General features: G+C 41.1%; 1 long non-coding RNA gene across 1 annotated transcript in view; it reads right to left on the bottom strand.

Annotated features, from left to right (window-relative positions):
• Nucleotides 1-20,049, bottom strand: part of LOC149972024 (uncharacterized) — a 161,681-nt gene that overhangs the window by 1,862 nt on the left and 139,770 nt on the right. The window contains exon 3 of the long non-coding RNA XR_016491860.1: nt 2,067-2,168. This is a non-coding gene — a long non-coding RNA (uncharacterized LOC149972024). The remainder of the gene's footprint in view (nt 1-2,066; nt 2,169-20,049) is intronic.

The raw sequence follows: 20,049 nt of genomic DNA, 5'->3' as shown, positions 1-20,049 counted from the left end.
GTTATAAAATCATTTACACCACAAAAACCACAGACACACACACACACACAATGAGAAATTGAGATTGTGTGCTACTGATTGAACTCACATAAAAGTAAAACTTTATTGTGCATGTGCAGCATCTCCCCTCCACGACCCCACCCATGACTCAAGTTCACAGACAAAATAAAAACAATTTCAGACAAAATAAGGATTTCTTGAAAGCATTGTTTACTAATTGGGAATGCAGTCAGAGGCTATAAAAGTGCTTCAGATGACAGTGCCTCCAGTTCTCTCTTTGCTGAAGCCACGAGTGCACGTTTCAGTGGCCAACAGGTCATAGATAAAAACAAATCAGATGTCTAAGAGAAGCAAGAATGTGGTCCTCCTGAGCACACTGCACAAAATGGCTGTGATCAGTGATCGCGAGGACAGGAAACCAGCCATCATCCTGGACTACAACCACAACAAACGAGGCTTGGACAACCTGGACAAGGCGATTAGAACTTACAGCTGCAGGAGGATGACTGGTCGTCTTCCATAACATTATTGATGTGTCCTCATACAATGCCTTCATGATATGGAACAAGATCAACCCTACCTGTATGCCTGGTAAGCATTACAAGAGGGTGTTCCTGGAGCAGCTGGGAAAGGCACTTGAAACCACACATATTCAAAGAAGGGAGCACCTCCCCTGCACAGCAGCCTCTGCAGCGCTTGTGAAAGCTGTTCAGGGTGCTGAATCTTGTCCAGATCCACCTGAGGTTGCAGCTGTGGTAGGCAAGAGGAGGAGATGCCAATTCTACCTCCCAAAGGAGGACTGTAAAACATGTGAGAAATACATCTGCATACTGTCCTATATGTGCTAATTAAAGTTGATTGATTTATGTTCTTCACGTTTTTGTTTTATATCAATGATCTTATTCTTATTTATTGTTTATACATCTATTTGGGTGGGGACAATGGTTAAAAAAAATGGGAGAACACTGGTATTTTGTAGTTGAATTCCTCATTGTACAGTATATAAGAATATATCACTATGTTGCCAAAAAAGTTCAAGACTTATTGTTTCCCTTCAATAAAATGCATTCTAAACTACTCTCTGCACATGTTTAATACTTTCTTAGGATCTACAAGTGCTATCTCTTGCTAAAAAAAATGCATGTTTACACCTATGCAGTACCTTTAGCATTAATAATAATAATAAACCTCTACTTTAGTAAAGAAAACAATTATGACAGGAGTGGTGTCCACTGATTAAATGCAGTCTTTCTGCATTGTGAAGAGGGTAAACCCAGTAATTCAAAGTTTGTTATGAATGACAGGTTGTTTATTCATGCAAAATAGAATTAGGATTTCAAATTCAATTAAGCTGCTTTATTTTAGAGGTTTAGTGAAGGTGGGTCAGTTTTTACCCTTAAGACAAGGGGAGTATACAGAATGATAAGACTACACAAGGGTTAACATATTTTATGGGCTAAATCATGGTCACACAGTGTTTCTTGGTAGTCTTGCACAAATCTCTTTGTAACAAAAGTTACACCTCACACACATAGTTATGGGCTTTAAAATAATAAAGGGAAAGGGGGATACCTAGTCAGTTGTCCAACTGAATGTATTCAACTGAAATGTGTCTTCCACATTTATCCCAACCTCTCTGAATCAGAAAAACACTTGTACCATATAAGATATAGAGTTAAAAATCAATTCAATTTTCTTTTTTTTTTGCATCCTAATATTTAGATATAGACACAGGATTTTAGTCCTTAAAAAATATATGATGAAATTATGAAAAGTATTAATAACAGTTCCACCCATGAGGCCACTAGAGGGCGATTTGGTTATTTGACTTTTCTGGGATAAATTGTTAATATGGGCCAAGAATTGTCAGGTCAATGATGATTAGCAGTTGGTCATGGTCTTGATTTGAGAGATTATGTAAATTATCCCAGCAACAAAAGGGTTTAGATGATATTATACAGTCTCCTTCTCACCTATATCGTGTGGTTTTCTGCTATAGCATCCCCTATACACTCCCAAAGCTAAACATAAGGGTTTAATTGATATTATTTGGTTTCCTTTCTTACCTATATTGTGTGGTTTTCTGCCATAGGGTCCACTATACACTCCCAAGGCCAAGCATTCACGGTCTGTCAGTTCACACCTTGAGCTCTGAACAAAGAGCAAGCCTAGAGAGAAGAAGACATATAATAACAAGAACTGTAGGATAATTAGAAAAACTAACATCCATTACAACTTAAAAGTTCAGTCCAAGTACAAACACGGTGGAGTATAGAACAACCACTCCAACTCAAACATTTGATTGAGGATCAGGTTGAAATGAAATACATATATATGTTTGCGTTGAGTCATCTTTACCATTTTGGGTTTCAGTGATTATAATTCATAGCAGTAAGGTTTCATCTGCTTCTCAAACAAATATACTACAACCCCCTTAAACCAGGGTGTAGGAGGAAGGACAGATTACTTTGGTTTATAAATTATTGAAATAGCACACAGCAGGGGTATTTACGCAATGCCACAGTTCCCTAATGACATTATGATCTCAGAAATGCATTTTTTCTCTATCCAAATCTTCTTAATCCCTGTTTCACAGAAGCTGTGTTGTAATACGATGACTGTAATGACGAGTCATTTTTGTTTGCTAGTTTCTTTGTTTCTTTGTTTGCATGTGTGTGTGTATCTTCACCCCTCTTTTAGGATTAAGTAGGACAGGAAAGGTGGTACAACAGGTATAATTTATTATTAAATGCCCACAACAGCAGAAATCCACTTTTTCGACTTCAGCCACGAGCATTAGTGAGGTTTGGCACTGATGTTGGGCGATTAGGACTGGCTTGCAGTCTGCTTTCCAATTAATCCCAAAGGTGTTCGATGGGGTTGAGGTCAGGGCTATGGTGCAAGCCAATCAAGTCATTCCACAACAATCTCAACAAACCATTTTGGAGGTTGGAGTAATAACATGTTCAACTAAGACATTGGCTCAAATCTAGGTTGTGCCTTTTGATTTCGAGAAAATTAACAACTAAGGAATTATTTTTTACTTCTCTCATTGACTTCTCAAACCCCAGCCTTGTCTGGTTGGCCTGTTTCTCAAGTGTTCTCTCGCGATGTTGCACCTCTGCGCTTAGAAACTCTGGTAATGGTATTTAATTCTGGGTAATCCACAGCAGATCTATAGAGAATTGTTGTGGGTGAGTTGAAACTTGAATGGTCCTTGGATAGAAATGCTCATAAAATGGACACAAAATCAATTTTTTGTGTCATACATTTGCAATATATGTTATTAGTAACTACTGTTGTTTATTTGGCGTCAAATAATCCAGTCTTTATATGTTAATTACCAAATCTAAGAATCTCGTTTCCATGTGGGTTTTATGCTGGCTAAGGTTGCCCCTTTGTAACTAAAAAATGTATCTTCTTTAGGTGTGCTGTTAATATCCTTTCGACGACTGAACAAAGGAGGCATATATACTGTGCCAGACAATATTACAGTACATGAGATATGAGCAAATTAAGCTCTATTATAGAGTTAGGAAGCAAGCCTGATGAACCAAACCACTGATCTTTCTGATCATAACAACATATTTCATCACTGCTGCAGACAAATTGAATATGATCTTTCCAGGATTACTTTTCATCAGTTAGAACTCAGAAAAATGTAGTCGATGTGATTTGTTCACCGGACGTGCTACCAGTCCCAGGCCTGCTGTTTTCAACTCTCTAGAGACAGCAGGAGCGGTAGAGATACTCTTAATGATCGACTATAAAAATCTAACTGACATTTACTCCTGAGGTGCTGACTTGCTGCACCCTCGACAACTACTGTGATTATTATTATTTGACCATGCTGGTCATTTATGAACATTTGAACATCTTGGCCATGTTCTGTTATAATCTCCACCCGGCACAGCCAGAAGAGGACTGGCCACCCCTCATAGCCTTGTTCCTCTCTAGGTTTCTTCCTAGGTTTTGGCCTTTCTAAGGAGTTTTTCCTAGCCACCATGCTTCTACACCTGCATTGCTTGCTGTTTGGGGTTTTAGGCTGGGTTTCTGTAGAGCACTTTGAGATATCAGCTGATGTAAGAAGGGCTATATAAATACATTTGATTTGATTCCATTTCATTCCCACCAATTGAGATTCTGCCCCTTTTTTTATTATACACTACCGTTCAAAAGTTCTGGGTCATTTTTGAAAGATAAGCACATTTTCTGTCCATTAAAATAACATCAAATGGATCAGAAATACAGTGTAGACATGGTTAATGTTGTAAATTACTATTATAGCTGGAAACAGCTATGGAATATCTACATAGGCGTATGGAGGCCCATCATCAGCAACCATCACTCCTGTGTTCCAATGGCACGTTGTGTTAGCTAATCCAAGTTCATCATTTTAAACGGCTAATTGATCATTAGAAAACCCTTTTGGAATTACGTTAGCACAGCTGAAAACTGTTGTTCTGCAATAAAACTGGCCTTAGACTAGTTGAGTATCTGGAGCATCAGCATTTGTGGGTTCGATTACTGGCTCAAATTGGCCAGAAGCAAATAACTTTCTTCTGAAACTCGTCAGTCTATTCTTGTTCTGAGAAATGAAGGCCATTCCATGCGAGAAATTTCCAAGAAACTGAAGATCTCGTACAACGCTGTGTACTACTCCCTTCACAGAACAGCGCAAACTGTCTCTAACCAGAATCAAGAGAGGAATGGGGGGCCCCGGTGCACAACTGAGCAAGAGGACAAGTACATTAGAGTGTCTAGTTTGAGAAACAGACGCCTCACAAGTCTTCAACTGGCAGCTTAATTAAATAGTACCCGCAAAACACCAGTTTCAATGTCAACAGTGACGAGGCGAGTCCGGGATGCTGGCCTTCTCCGGACACTGACCTTCTTGGAACACAGGAGGGATGGTTGCTGATAATGGGCCTCTGTATGCCTATGTAGATATTCCATAAAAAATCAGCCGTTTCCAACTACAATAGTCATTTACAACATGAACAATGTCTACACTGTATTTCCGATCAATTTGATGTTATTTTAATGGACAAAATGTGCTTTTCTTTAAAAAACAAGGCCATTTCTAAGTGACCCCAAACGTTTGAAAGGTAGTGTACATTTTTTGCCCTTACCAGTGAATAGAATAAAGTTAGATTTTTCAATATTTAAAGATCATTTGATTATCTGGACCCATTCAGAAAATTAGCCCATTCCTCATTTGGCTTCATTAAAAACTTCTTGCTCCTATGTGGGACGTCAGCGTCCCACATAGGCTAACTTCCGGTGAAATAGCATAGCACAAAGATACTAAATGCACAAATCGTAATGTTAAACTTTCTTGTAAATACATGTATCTAACATCATTTAAAAGCTTAATTTCCTCTTAATCCAACCACCATGTCAGATTTTTAAAATGCTTTTCAGCGAAAGCAATCTTACGATAATCTGACGACAGCGCGCCACACACACAAGTATTACAAGCATTTTCCATCCAAACATTAGCGTCACAAAAAGCCAGAAATAGCACTAAAATAATCAATTACCTTTGAAGATCTTCTTCTTTTGGCAATACAAAAGGTCCAATCTTCACAATAAATGGTTGCTTTGTTCGATTAAATCATGCTTCCATGCATAAAACGACACATTTTGTAAAAGGCTTGTGTCCTGAATTCCGTATCCTTCGACGTTCAACCAGACATGGGATGCAATCAGTCACACAGCATTGACGTTATCTAGTCATGGTTGGTTTCTGTGAAATCCTTTGTTTGTTAGTAACACAACGACACCTTGTTAGGTGCGTATTGACCGAAAGGAGGTGATTTGAACCCAGCAAACAATGACCTGATTACGCGCCAATGATCTCACCTGTGCATCTTTGAATGACTGTATTTCTGCCCAATCACCACTGATCCTCTTGAAATCTTGCTTGGTAGATAGCCAATGGGCTTAGGTAAATGGAAATAGCAATTGTTTGTATCAGGGAAGACCAGCTCTTGACCGAAACTCGAGCGTAACGCAGCCATTCGCCATTGGAATTTCTACCAGAAGGAGCCATTTTCTTTGCGCAACGCAGTATTTAGTCAAGATAATTTTCCGCTCTTTTATTGAAGTAATTATGGCGAGTAAAGCTGTAAAAGCAAAGGCAAAGTCCAAGTATACGGATCTCCAAGAGATTATTTGCGAGATTGAACGAGAAAGTGACACAGAAATCCCAGATGATCTATCAGATTGTGCGTCAAGTGTGGACAGCAACTTTGAGTACATGTTTCTGCGTGGTGAGGATGCCATTCTCGATTGGTAAGTAATTCTCATGCAGTTGTTTGAAATATTTGACATATATATATATATTCAGTAATGAAATGTTTGTATTGTTGGCCACATGGCTTTCCCTTTGCGCGTTCCTAAATGTAATGTACTTTATCTAAACATGAATGTTTACTGTTGGCCACATGGCTTTCCCTTTGCGCGTGTTCCTAAATGTAATGTACTTTATCTAAACATGAATGTTTACTGTTGGCCACATGGCTTTCCCTTTGCGCGTGTTCCTAAATGTAATGTACTTTATCTAAACATGAATGTTTACTGTTGGCCACATGGCTTTCCCTTTGCGCGTGTTCCTAAATGTAATGTACTTTATCTAAACATGAATGTTTACTGTTGGCCACATGGCTTTCCCTTTGCGCGTGTTCCTAAATGTAATGTACTTTATCTAAACATGAATGTTTACTGTTGGCCACATGGCTTTCCCTTTGCGCGTGTTCCTAAATGTAATGTACTTTATCTAAACATGAATGTTTACTGTTGGCCACATGGCTTTCCCTTTGCGCGTGTTCCTAAATGTAATGTACTTTATCTAAACATGAATGTTTACTGTTGGCCACATGGCTTTCCCTTTGCGCGTGTTCCTAAATGTAATGTACTTTATCTAAACATGAATGTTTACTGTTGGCCACATGGCTTTCCCTTTGCGCGTGTTCCTAAATGTAATGTACTTTATCTAAACATGAATGTTTATTGTTGGCCTTGTGTGTCTGAACCTCACCTGAGTGATTTACATTCCCTACTCTAATATAATCTGTGTTTCTTTGTCTTTATTTCACAGTCCCAGTCCCTCTGATTCTGATTGGGAGCCCCCACTGAAAGGAGCTGGACCATCTAGCCGGACCCCTGCTGTCTCCGGCTCCACACCTACCCCTGCCCTGCAAGGTGTGAAGTCTGTGACAAAGAAGCGGAGGTGGGGAAGGGCTAAACCTGCAATCAGAGAGGAGGAGGGTCGTTGGCACTCTGTGCTGGAGGAGGATGTGTTGCCTACACCTCCAGTATTCAGACCGAAGAGGCCAACAGGACCTCAGCTGGACATGACCTCTAAGTACAGCCCCATTCAACTTTTTCAGCTGTTTTTCACCTCGGCAGTTGTTGATTCCTTGGTGTCGAACACAAACAAGTATGGTGCTAAGAAGCAGGCAGGCAAGAAAGAGGGATGGAAGCCCATTGCCATTTCAGATTTTTTTGGGTTCATGTCCATGGTCATTTACATGGGTATTGTGAAGCTAAAAACCCTGAAAGACTACTGGAAAACTGCTTCCCTCTATCAACTGCCTTTCCCATCCACGGTCATATCATGCAAAAGGTTTCTGACAATCTCAGGGGCGCTTCATATCAGTGACCCAGAAGTTGATGAGGACAACGAGAAGAAGAGAGGCACAGCTAGGTTTGATAGGCTGTGCAAAATAAAACCTCTCTACCCCAGCATTGTGGAGGCTTGCAAAACCTATTTTCAGCCTGCCCAGAACCTTTCCATAGATGAGAGGATGGTAGCTTCAAAAGCCCGAATTGGCCTAAAACAGTACATGCGCAACAAACCAACTAAATGGGGTTACAAACTGTTTGTTTTGGCTGATTCGGTGTGTGCATACACATGCAATTTTTTTATTTATGAGGGGAAGAACAGTTTTGCGACCGGTAATGGACTTAGTTATGACTCTGTTATGCAGTTATTAGATTTTCAACTGCTGGGGAAGGGCTACAAACTTTTTGTGGACAACTTTTACACAAGCCCTACCCTGTTTACAGAGCTGAGGAAGCGGGATGTGTGGGCTTGTGGCACCATTCGGCCCAATAGAGTGGGCTTTCCAAAAACCAAGGTGAATGACATGCCTAAGCGGGCTGAGCGGGGTACCATGAGATGGATCCGTGAAGATGGCCTGCTCTTTGTGAAGTGGATGGACACCAGAGAGGTGGTCATGTGCTCCAGTATCCACAAGTCCTTCAGTGGAGATCACGTCGTCAGGCGTGTGAAGGACGCTGCTGGGGCATGGACCACCAAGAATGTCCCCATTCCTGGAGCAATCAAGGACTACAACAAAAGCATGGGAGGTGTAGACCTCTCGGATGCGCTTATTGGATACTACAACGTTCTCCACAAGACAATGAAGTGGTACAAGACATTTTTTTATCATTTCGTTGACATTGCTGTGGTGAACGCCTTCATCCTCCAGAAGGAAATGGCTCAGAGCTGTGGACATCCCCCCATCTCACAGCTAGCCTTCAGGGAGCTGCTCATCCATGAGCTTGCTAGCTACAGCAAGTCCACTGTAGCACCTTCTGTCCCCTCTACGTCTGGCCCCTCTGCTCCAACCAGTAGTGTTCACCTGCCCAGATTCATCTCTGCAGGCATGAATGTGCCTCAGGGCAAAAAGGGCACAATAGGGAGACGTCGTTGTGTCCTCTGTCACAGGAAATGCCCCATCACCTGCACCAGCTGTTCAGTAACCCTGTGCTTTACAGCAGAAAGAGACTGCTATTGGGCATGGCATCAGAAGAACAATATTGTGTAGAGGACTGAGGGTCTTCACAATATTGTACATTGTACATTGAATGTGTGTAAATAGTTTACCCTTGTTATTTGAAAATGTTTCAAATGTTCATTTTTTGGGTTTTTTTTGTGGGGTGGTATGTTAGAATGGCATTTGAGTGTTTTGTATATAGTAATTTACTTCAATGTATCACTGTGCCAAATAGGCCACTTGGGTACATTTGGGCACCTTGTGTGGGACACCTGGGTGACTACATGCTCAATGTCATGTAGCTCACTCATTCCTGAAGATATCTTTCTAAAACTTTTTTCAAATACTGTTGCCATCTTATGTTCTCCATTTCTACCACCCCCAGCATCCTATCTGTATGTGTGGATGTTCTTGTTCAGTTGAAAGATGATGCAGCAACAATAAAAACAGAAAACGAATGTTAATTTCCTTGTATTTTCTTCTACCAGATCTATGGTGTTCTATTCTCCTACATTCAATTCACATTTACACAAAATTCAGAGTGTTTCCTTTCAAATGGTACCAAGAATATGCATGTCCTTGCTTCTGGGCCAGAGCTACAGGCAGTTAGATTTGGGTATGTCTTCAGGCGGAAATTGGAAAAAGTGGGGGGGTAGAATTAAGAAGTTAATTAGTGAATCAAAATACTATCAAATTGGTATGGTAGAAGACACAGCAGAAAGGTCATTGATATAGATTAGGAATAACAAAAGTCCTATTATCCATTAGGATATCCTGGCCCTGGTAGATGCACAGCCGTCTGCATAAACACATTGTTCTTTATCAGAAACATAACTATATAGCCAATTACATATTACATCATGATTACATAATCATGAAAACCATAATATTTCATGATCAACCATGTCAAACGCTTTGGATAAATCTCAAAAGATGCCAGGAGCATATTGATTGTTGTTCAGGGCTGTAGATTTTATCCACAAGTTGTAAAAGAGACATATCTGTGGAGAATTTTTTACGAAAACCATATAGGTGCTCATACAGAATACAGTGTTGATTTTAATGTTTCAACATTGTCTTATAGACACATTTTTCTGGGATTTTAGAAAACAGGGTAGTACATATATTGTGCAATAGTTTCTAAAATATCTTGGTTTTCCAGATTTATAGAGGGGGATAAGTTGGCAATTTTCAAACCATGGCAATTTTCAAACCATACCAGTTTGCATTGATTTGGTGAAGATATACAGTACCATTCAAAATTTTAGACACAACTACTCATTCGAGGGTTTTTCTTTATTTGTACTATTTTCTACATTGTAGAATAATAGTGAAAACATCAAAACTATGAAATAACACATTTGGAATCATGTAGTAAATAAAAAAGTGTTAAAGACATCAAAATATAATATTTGAGATTCGTCAAAGTAGCCACCCTTTGCCTTGATGACAGCTTTGCACACTCTTGGCATTCTCTCAACCAGCTTCACCTGGAATGCTTTTCGAACAGTCTTGAAAGAGTTCCCACATACGCTGAGCACTTATTGGCTGCTTTTCCTTCACTCTGCGGTCCAACTCATCCTACACCATCTCAAATGGGCTGAGGTCGGGTGATTGTGGAGGCCAGGTCATCTGATGCAGCACTCCATCACTCTCCTTCTTGGTCAGATAGAGACCATGTTATTATGCGGCTTTATTAATTCAATGAAGTATTTTTATTTGACATTGTTTGCAAACTGATATGTGACACGTATTAATGCCAAAATATTTTACAAAGCAGGCATGCCCAAAAACAATGTTTATTTCTTGTGGGCTAAAAATGTGGTGCTTAAAACAGCTGGGGCTCTGCCACTGGTTGACTTTATATTATTTAAGGATTCTTGGAATTTAAGGATTCTTGGAATTTGAAGCAGGTGAGTAAATTTGTTCAAGACCCAGTTGCACAGGGTGGGGTTCAGATCCAGGGCCCCAAGCTTAATGATGAACTTGGAGGCTACTATGGTGTTGAATGCTGAGCTATAGTCAATGACCAGCTTTCTTACATAGGTATTCCTCTTGTCCAGATGGTATAGGGTAGGGTGCAATGCGATGGTGATTACATCGTCTGTGGATCTATTGGGGCAGTTAGCAAATTGAAGTTGGTCTAGGGTGTCAGGTAAGGTAGAGATGATATGATCCTTAAATGTCTTACTCATGTTGGCCAAGGAGAAGGAGAGGCCACAGTCCTTGGTAGTGGGCCGCTTCGGTGGCACTGTGTTATCCTCAAAGCGAGCAAAGAAGGTGTTGAGTCCGGAAGCATGAGTTCGCAAACACAACCCACAAACACACACAAGCAACATCACACACTTGATCACACATGCACGATAAATAGAGAAAAAGCGGAGAACTTGCTCACTGTATGGATGCTGGCTGCACTTTACTAAACTAGAGTGAGATAACCAATTGGCAAGTTAGTGCTGTGGATACAAGCAGTATGCAGGGCAGTAAGCCAAAACACTGGTAAAAGCTGCCTGAGACATTGATGTGAGCATTGCTTACAAACGGGTAAAAGTGTGACATCGAGTCACTTTTCAGATTAATTTGATATATTTTGTATCCTGAAATGGATGATAGTTTATATTCTGTTGTACACATGAGAACATTTGAAAACAATTTTTATTATAGTAAATTAGGAATTATTACAAAATTGTTAAATCCACAACATTTAGATTTTCTTTGTGTTCATATATTATACACCAGATCTATGGAGAATCGTTGTTGGAGTCCTGTTAATATCCCTTTGACAACAGAACATTCATCTATACTGTGCATCATGAGCAAAATCATTGTAGCCTATCATTTCATTTTTTATGTTATTCTATTAGGATCCCCATTAGCTATTCCTGAAGCAGCAGCTACTCTTCCAAGGGTCCACACCTAACATAAAACATTACAAAATACAGAACATCAATAGAACATCACTTCCCTGTGAGAACCATGAGCACGGGCTGCCTTGGCTTTGCTGTACTGCAGCCGAAGTCTGCCAGCAGCTTACCTACAAAAGGTTGCACAGTGTATATTACCATGTAGAAAAATGCATCTATATCCCACACCTTTCAATAGTTATCCATATTACCGGAGCTTCATCTTTTTAACTATTTATATGGCGGTTGCAATTTATGGAAGATGCCAAAACTTTACTCAATACATGTCAAAGTCAAAGAAGCTTTCACTAAATGCTTATGACAAATCCAGATTCAGAACCAGCCATAGCCTAGCCAGCAGGCTAATCTTTAGAATACGGTGTATAAAAAATAAATGCAACAACAACAGACAAGGTTAGCAAGCTAGCGTTGGCATGCTAACTACATTGACAGCTGTCAGTGCCCTATTTGTTGATTCTCCAGTCCAAGTGGAAATAATTTTTCGGGCGTGGAACTTTAAGCCATTATAAATCTTCGTAAAACTTGTTGTCATGCCTACTCCCGCTCCCTCTCTCCAGCGCTCAACTTCACCGGTCTACTAACCACAGGCTCTGGCAACCATTATTACGCACACGTTCTCCCCATCATTACACACACCTGGACATCATCACCTTTATTACCTTACCTTTATTTAGCCGTCAGTAGCCTGTCATCAGGTAATATTGGTTTGTTTTCATGTTCAGTACGCATCTCCTGTTTCGTTCATTTGCATTGCATCATTGTTATTAAACTCTCCTTCTGCATATACGAGACAGAATATTACCTCGCAATATGGAAGCAGTAGAGGAAAAATAACATCTTCCAGACACTCAAGAAATCGGGTCATCTACTTCACCAACACCACGACCAGCTGGCACAACTGGATACAGCCATGGAGGAGGTCCTCTGCGTTCTACACAGCCTCGACACCACCAGAGAGTGTCTCCATATTCCTATCAGAGGGCCTACCATACCATATGTCGTCACAATGAGCCAGTCCCCCAGCCTACCCAGCTGTCCGCCTTGGTCAGTGATGCCCGACTGTCCGTTCCATATAAGTATGACGGTACTCCATCGAAATGCTGTTGCTTCCTACACCAGTGCTCCCTCTATTTCGCACATCAGACGGGAGCCCCCACCACTGAAAGGTTACCACTGCTGACCGGGCGGGCGTTCAAGGGGACTAATGCCGTCTGGGAAAGAGGAGGAGCTGGGTTCCTATGAGAGGGCAGAGAGGGAGGTGAGCAACTTCTCCAACTCCAGCAGGGTGCCCAGACTGCTGGGGAGTACGCCCTCACCTTTTAGATTGTGGCAACCTCCAGGGGATGGAATGAGTCGGCGCTCCGTGCAAAGAGGTCAAGACGGAGTTGGCATATCGGGATGCCAACCTATCCTTGGACGCACTCATCGCAATGGCCATCCGTCTGGATAACCTTCTTCGGGAGTGCCGGTGACCACCTTGCCACTCGCCTCCCTCTTTGGTTGCTGATAATGGGCCTCTGTACGCCTATGTATATACTCCTGTACGCCTATATATATACTCCATAAAAATCTGCCATTTCCAGCTACAATAGTCATTTACAACATTAACAGTGTCTACACTGTATTTATGATCAATTTGATGTTATTTTAATGGAAAAAACAAGGACATTCTAAGTGGCCACAAAGTTTTGAACGGTAGTGTAGATGTGGACATTCGCCAGGCTCTGGAGAGGGAACCCCCTTCTGCTACCTGCCCTGAAGAACGCATCTACGAACGCATCTAAAAGATTGACTGTCGACCTGGGCACACACATACAGTGAGATATCTTTTGTTTGAGGCATGGTTCACATCAGGCAATGCTTCTTGTGAATAGCAAACAAAAATTTGTTGAGTGTTTTCTATGGGGCAGGGCAGCTCTAACCAAAATCTCCAAACTCGTTTCATTGATTCGATTCCAGGTTAGTTGACTGCTGACTCAAATTAGCTTTTGGAGAAGCCATTAGCTTAGGGGTTCACATACCTTTTTCAACCTATACTGTGAATGTTTAAAATATGTAATAAATATAGACAAGAAAAATACAATAATTTGTGTGTTATTAGTTTAAGCACACTGTGTTTGTCTATTGTTGTGACTTAGATGAAGATTTATGCAGATCCAGGTAATTCTAAAGGGTTCACATCCTTTTTTTTTTTTTCACTGTACATTGCCACTGGACACCCAGGTATCAACCGCACTATCCAATCCCTCTCCGGTAAGTACTGGTGGCCCACCTTGGCCCAGGATGTGCTCAATCCAAATCTCCCCAGCATGCTCCAGCAGGGAAACTACTTCCCCTTCCCGTGCCTCAGCTGCCTTGGTCCCATCTGTCCATAGACTTTGTTAATGATCTCCCCCGTCTGATGGTTTCACCACTGTTATGGTTGTTGTGGACAGATTCTCCAGATCCTGCCATTTTATCCCTCGCTCTTATCCCCCTACCGCTTTCCAGGTTGCTGAGGCACTGTTCTAGCAGGTCTTCCGGCACTATGGCCTTCCAGAGGACACTGTCTCCGACCGTGGCCCCCAATTCATGTCGCGGGTATGGAGAGCCTTCACGGAGTAGCTGGGGGTCACGGCCAGCCTCACATCTGGGTACAGGCCTTAGTCCAATGGGCAGGTGGAAAGGACCAACCAGGAGTTTGGGAGGTTCCTAAGGAGTTACTGCCAGGACCGATAGGGGGAGTGGGCCCGGTTCCAGTCTGGGCGGATTACACCAATAACTCATTTCATCACTCCTCCATCGGGCTGACTCCCTTCCAGTGTGTCCTGGGATATCAGCCAGCCCTGGCTCCGTGGACTCCAAGCCAGACCAGGGCCCTGCAGTCGACAAGAGGTCCGCTGTCAGAAGGATCAGGTGGACCGCCACCGCAGTGAGGCTTCCATTTTCCATCCTGGTGATCCCATCTGGCTCTCCACTAGGAATCTCCAGCTTGCCCTGCCAGAAGCTGAGCCCCCATTCTGTGGGGCCCTTCATGGTCTTGAGGGTCAATGAGGTAACTTACTGTTTACAACTCCCCACAAACGACCATATCTCACCCTCTTTTCATGTTTCCCTTCTCCGGCCGGTGGTTCCTGATCCCCTGGCTGATGCTGTCCTCCGCGACACCCCTCCGCCTCCCCTGGACATCGAATTGACCCCTGCCTATGCTGTCAGTTTCCTACTGGACCCCTGATGTTGTGAGGGTTGGCTCCAGTACCTGGTGGACTGGGAGGGGTGCAGCCAGAGGAGTGCTGTTGGGTTCTTGCGGCCGGCGACCGACATCCCAACATTGTCTGTGATTTCCATCTCCCCAGTCCGGAGTAGCTGGCCCGGTCCTCGCCCTTGGAGCCGTCCTTCCGGCCGGCGTCGTCCTGTGGATGTCACGCCTACTCACGCTCCCGCTCTTTGGCACTCGACATCGCTGGTCTACTAACCACTTGCAAACATTATTACACACATCAGCTCCCCATTATTATGCACACCTGGACCTCATCATTGCCTTGATTACTTTCCCTTTATTTAGCCCTCAGTAGCCTAACTCAACAGGCAGTATTGGTTTGTTTTCCAGTTCAGTATGCATCTCCTGTTTTATTAATTTGCCTTGCATCATTGTTATTCAAATCTCCCTCTGCACCTGCTTCCTGACTCCCTGCGTATACGATACATTTGTCATAAGCATAAGCATAACGTCTTAATATCATCTTATAATGATCCTGACTGAATTATTATTATTTATTTTTTTACATCCGGCAAATTCAAATGTGGACGTCGAAGCCAGTTCCACTGCCTCCCCCCCATTCTTCCCCTCTAGATTTAGACCTTGAACACCAGGTGGGTGTTGAACACCTCATAGGGTAAGATTTGAATAGTCCTGTCCTACATGATGTCGATTTTAAGAAACTAATAATAACACATTACAAAGGCTCTTACATGGTTATAACAAATGATAATGCATTACACCTTTCTGCATGAAGTGTTACCAAAAAGGTATTGGGTGTCCACATTAATTACTACATTGGCTATTGAAACTAGTTAGCTTTACTCACTCTACCCTGATATAAAATACAGTATATAGCCTACTTTATTACTCCCTTTGTGTAGATTTATTGTCATGGTTTCCACTCTCCCTCTCTTTCTCATTAGTTTCAATAGTTTCAAGTGTTAATGTCATCTGCACGAATACAGTGAAATGCCTTTCTTACAAGCTCCAAACCCAACAATGCAATAATCATTATCAAAGTAGCACTACAAATAACATATGGGCAATCAAAAACACACGAGAATTAAAAACAAGAAACAAGAACACGAGAAATTAAGAAGCGCTCTCTTTGTCTCCTTTTATACATGAAATCAATCGCCCTATCCTCGCTTTTCTCACATACACACAAGAGACTCGTGATCCACCTCACTCTCTCAGGGCAGATCCACCCATCTCTGACTCTGTGACACATGAACCAGGAAAGATTAATTGGTTATTCTCTTTTTCCCTCTCCATCTGTTTTAGACTCCCTCCCTCTCTCCTTGCAGAGTAGGCTGACTTGAGGATGGTCGTTGGCAGCACATTCCCATTGGTGCTATGAATTCTGTTGCAGATCTTTCTCCGCATTGTTTTCCTATCGTCCAAGGGACCTACAGAAGAAAGATCTAAGGCTCTATTCATGGGAGCCCCCTCGTAATCGGCTTGCTGTCAATCACACACCTTCACAACATCAACACCGAAGACAGTCTGCCCATCCAAGAGACCCAACGTATGTCGAGTAAACACTCCTTGCGTTGAATATTTAATGCCTTCATGAATGCTAAAATTGATGAACATGATAAACTTCAAATCATTTTCTAAATTCAGACTTTAACAGATTTTGTAGTTTCTGGAAAAAACACAATCTGGGCGCTCTCCGATTGCAATAAGAGTTCATAATACAATCTTCGCTTATTGGAATGTGAAGGGATATCGACTCATAACAAAAGAGTCAATTAACCTGTTAGATCTCTAGGGGCGCTATTTCATTTTTGGATAAAAAACGTTCCCGTTTTAAGCGCGATATTTTGTCACGAAAAGATGCTCGACTATGCATATAAGAAAACAAAGAAAACACTCTGAGGTTTCAGAATCTGCAAAGATTTTGTCTGTAAGTGCCCCAGAACTCATTGTACAGGCGAAAACAAGATGATGCATCAACCAGGAAATTAGCAGAATTTCTGAAGCTCTGTTTTCCATTGTCTCCTTATATGGCTGTGATTGCGCAAGGAATGAGCCTACACTTTCTGTCGTTCGCCCAAGGTCTTAGCAGCATTGTGACGTATTTGTAGGCATATCATTGGAAGATTGACCATAAGAGACTACATTTTCCAAGTGTCCGCCTGGTGTCCTGCGTGGAATTCGGTGCGCAATTGCCAGCTGCTTGTACTTTTCCATTTGATATAGGGGAGAAACCATGTGTCCAAGAACGATATATCAATGAAGAGATATGTGAAAAACACCTTGATGATTGATTCTAAACAACGTTTGCCATGTTTTCAGTCGATATTATGGAGTTAATTTGGAAAAAAGTTCGCGTTTTGAGGACTGAATTTTCGGTTTTTTTTGGTAGCCAAATGTGATGTATAAAACGGAGCTATTTCTAATACACAAAGATTGGGGGAAGGGGTTTGCTGGGAATAATAAAGGTATATAAAAAATAATGTATATCTATATATATATACATATACATACACGTACATACACATATGCATACATATACACATATATACACATATATATATATATAATATATATATGTGTATATATGTGTATATGTATGCATATGTGTATGTACGTGTATGTATATGGATATATTTTTTTACCAAAAAAAGATACGGGGGATTGGAAATGATGCAGACAATTACATTGATGGAAGCAACAAAAAAAAGGTATGTTGTTCCAAGTTTGAATTACTGTTCATAACATCTGTTATGTCATATCATGTTGCCTCTGTAGGAATAAATAAATAAATCTGTAATGAATTGAATGAAATTGAATTGACACCCTTATAGTTCATGTTGGAGGGTTCAAGTACTGGAGTCTGGAAGTAGAGCATGAAAATCTGAAACACACAACACATAGCGAACATATTACTTATATTCCACAGTAATACTAGGGCATTTATACAATGAATTGCAGCCTATAATTTATTTATCTCGGCTCCCTCTACAATTGCATACGGTGGCTTTTAAAAAATACATTAAACTGAAATACAATACTGACACTTAAAACCCATAATAATAAATAAAAAAAGGCCTGTTCTGCATTACTGTAATATAATGAGCAATATTACAGAGAAAAATAATGGGACACAAATATCAAACTTACATTAAAAATGGAAGGTCAAATTGTTGTCTGAGACAAAATTCTTGGTCAAACCACTGGTATCATCTGAGACGAGTACAAAGAGCAAGCTTCTAATGCAGCATGATATTATATGAGCTAATGTCTTGTCCAATGACATCATATCAATAACCAACATCACATTCATGTGCATTGTTTTACACATAGTTTGCATCATCAGCAAGTACTTACACAATTTCCAGTGTACTTGTTTCTACAATCTGAGAATGGGAAGAAAGGCCCAGTGCAAGATTCCTGTGTTTTATATACAGTGGGGAGAACAAGTGTTTGATACACTGCCGATTTGCAGGTTTTCCTACTTACAAAGCATGTAGATGTCTGTAATGTTTATCATAGGTACACTTCAACTGTGAGAGACGGAATCTAAAACAAAAATCTAGAAAATCACATTGTATGATTTTTAAGTAATTAATTAGCATTTTATTGCATGACATAAGTATTTGATCACCTACCAACCAGTAAGAATTCCGGCTCTCACAGACCTGTTAGTTTTTCTTTAACAAGCCCTCCTATTCTCCACACATTACATGTATTAACTGCACCTGTTTGAACTCGTTACCTGTATAAAAGACACCTGTCCACACACTCAATCAAACAGACTCCAACCTCTCCACAATGGCCAAAACCAGAGAGCTGTGTAAGGACATCAGGGTTAAAAATTGTAGACCTGCACAAGGCTGGGATGGGCTACAGGACAATAGGCAAGCAGCTTGGTGAGAAGGCAACAACTGTTGGCGCAATTATTAGAAAATGGAAGAAGTTCAAGATGATGGTCAATCACCCTCGGTCTGGGGCTCCATGCAAGATCTCACCTCGTGGGGCATCAATGATCATGAGGAAGGTGAGGGATCAGCAAAGAACAACACGGCAGGACCTGGTCAATGACCTGAAGAGAGCTGGGACCACAGTCTCAAAGAAAACCATTAGTAACACACTACGTCGTGATGGATTAAAATCCTGCAGCGCACGCAAGGTCCCCCTGTTCAAGCCAGCGCATGTCCAGGCCCGTCTGAAGTTTGTCAATGACCATCTGGATGATCCAGAGGAGGAATGGGAGAAGGTCATGTGGTCTGATGAGACAAAAATAGAGCTTTTTGGTCTAAACTCCACTCACTGTGTTTGGAGGAAGAAGAAGATTGAGTACAACCCCAAGAACACCACCCCAACCGTGAAGCATGGAGGTGGAAACATCATTCTTTGGGGATGCTTTTCTGCAAAGGGGACAGGTTTGGATTATTTCATTTTTTTCATTAAATGCACAATGCATTATGTGGGTTGAATGCTGTAACAACACAGAATAAAACAATTAATAAAAGTCCCATGATAGTAGTGACTTTCCACTGCTGCAAATCACTTATCAACCATAATTTATTCACATCACTCCACTTTAATAAAACGTGTTTTTATTTTATTTAACTAGGCAAGTCAGTTAAGAGCAAATTCTTATTTACAATGACGACTTAGGAACAGTGGGTTAACTGCCTTGTTCAGGGGCAGAACAACAGATTTTTAACCTTGTTAGCACAGGGATTCAATCCACAAACCTTTCAGTTACTGGCCTAAAGCTCTAACTGCTAGGCTACCTCCCGCCCCAGCCACCCCTTATTTCATTCCAAGTCATCTCTATAGAGCTGTTGCCTATGGTGTTAGACAGAATCACTGTTTTAGTAGTTCTTCAAAGTACATTAGTCATATTTTTATGACTGCTGAATACAAACTATCAATCACTTGCATTCGGAAAGTATTCAGACCCCTCAACTTTTTCCACATTCTGTTTCGTTACAGCTGGATGGATGAAATAAAAAACGATATCATTTATCTACACACAATACCCATAATGACAAAGCCAAAACAGGTTTTTAGAAATGTTTGCAAATGTATTAAAAAAAAATAAAAACAGAAACCTTATTTACATAAGCATTCAGAACCTGTG

The sequence above is a fragment of the Oncorhynchus mykiss genome, chromosome 25 (assembly GCF_057628025.1).
Source record: "Oncorhynchus mykiss isolate SJ-2025 chromosome 25, ASM5762802v1, whole genome shotgun sequence".
NCBI classification, from domain to species: domain Eukaryota; kingdom Metazoa; phylum Chordata; class Actinopteri; order Salmoniformes; family Salmonidae; genus Oncorhynchus; species Oncorhynchus mykiss.
The sequence above is the reverse complement of the archived record's forward strand: the minus strand, read 5'-3'. Positions and strand labels throughout refer to the sequence as shown.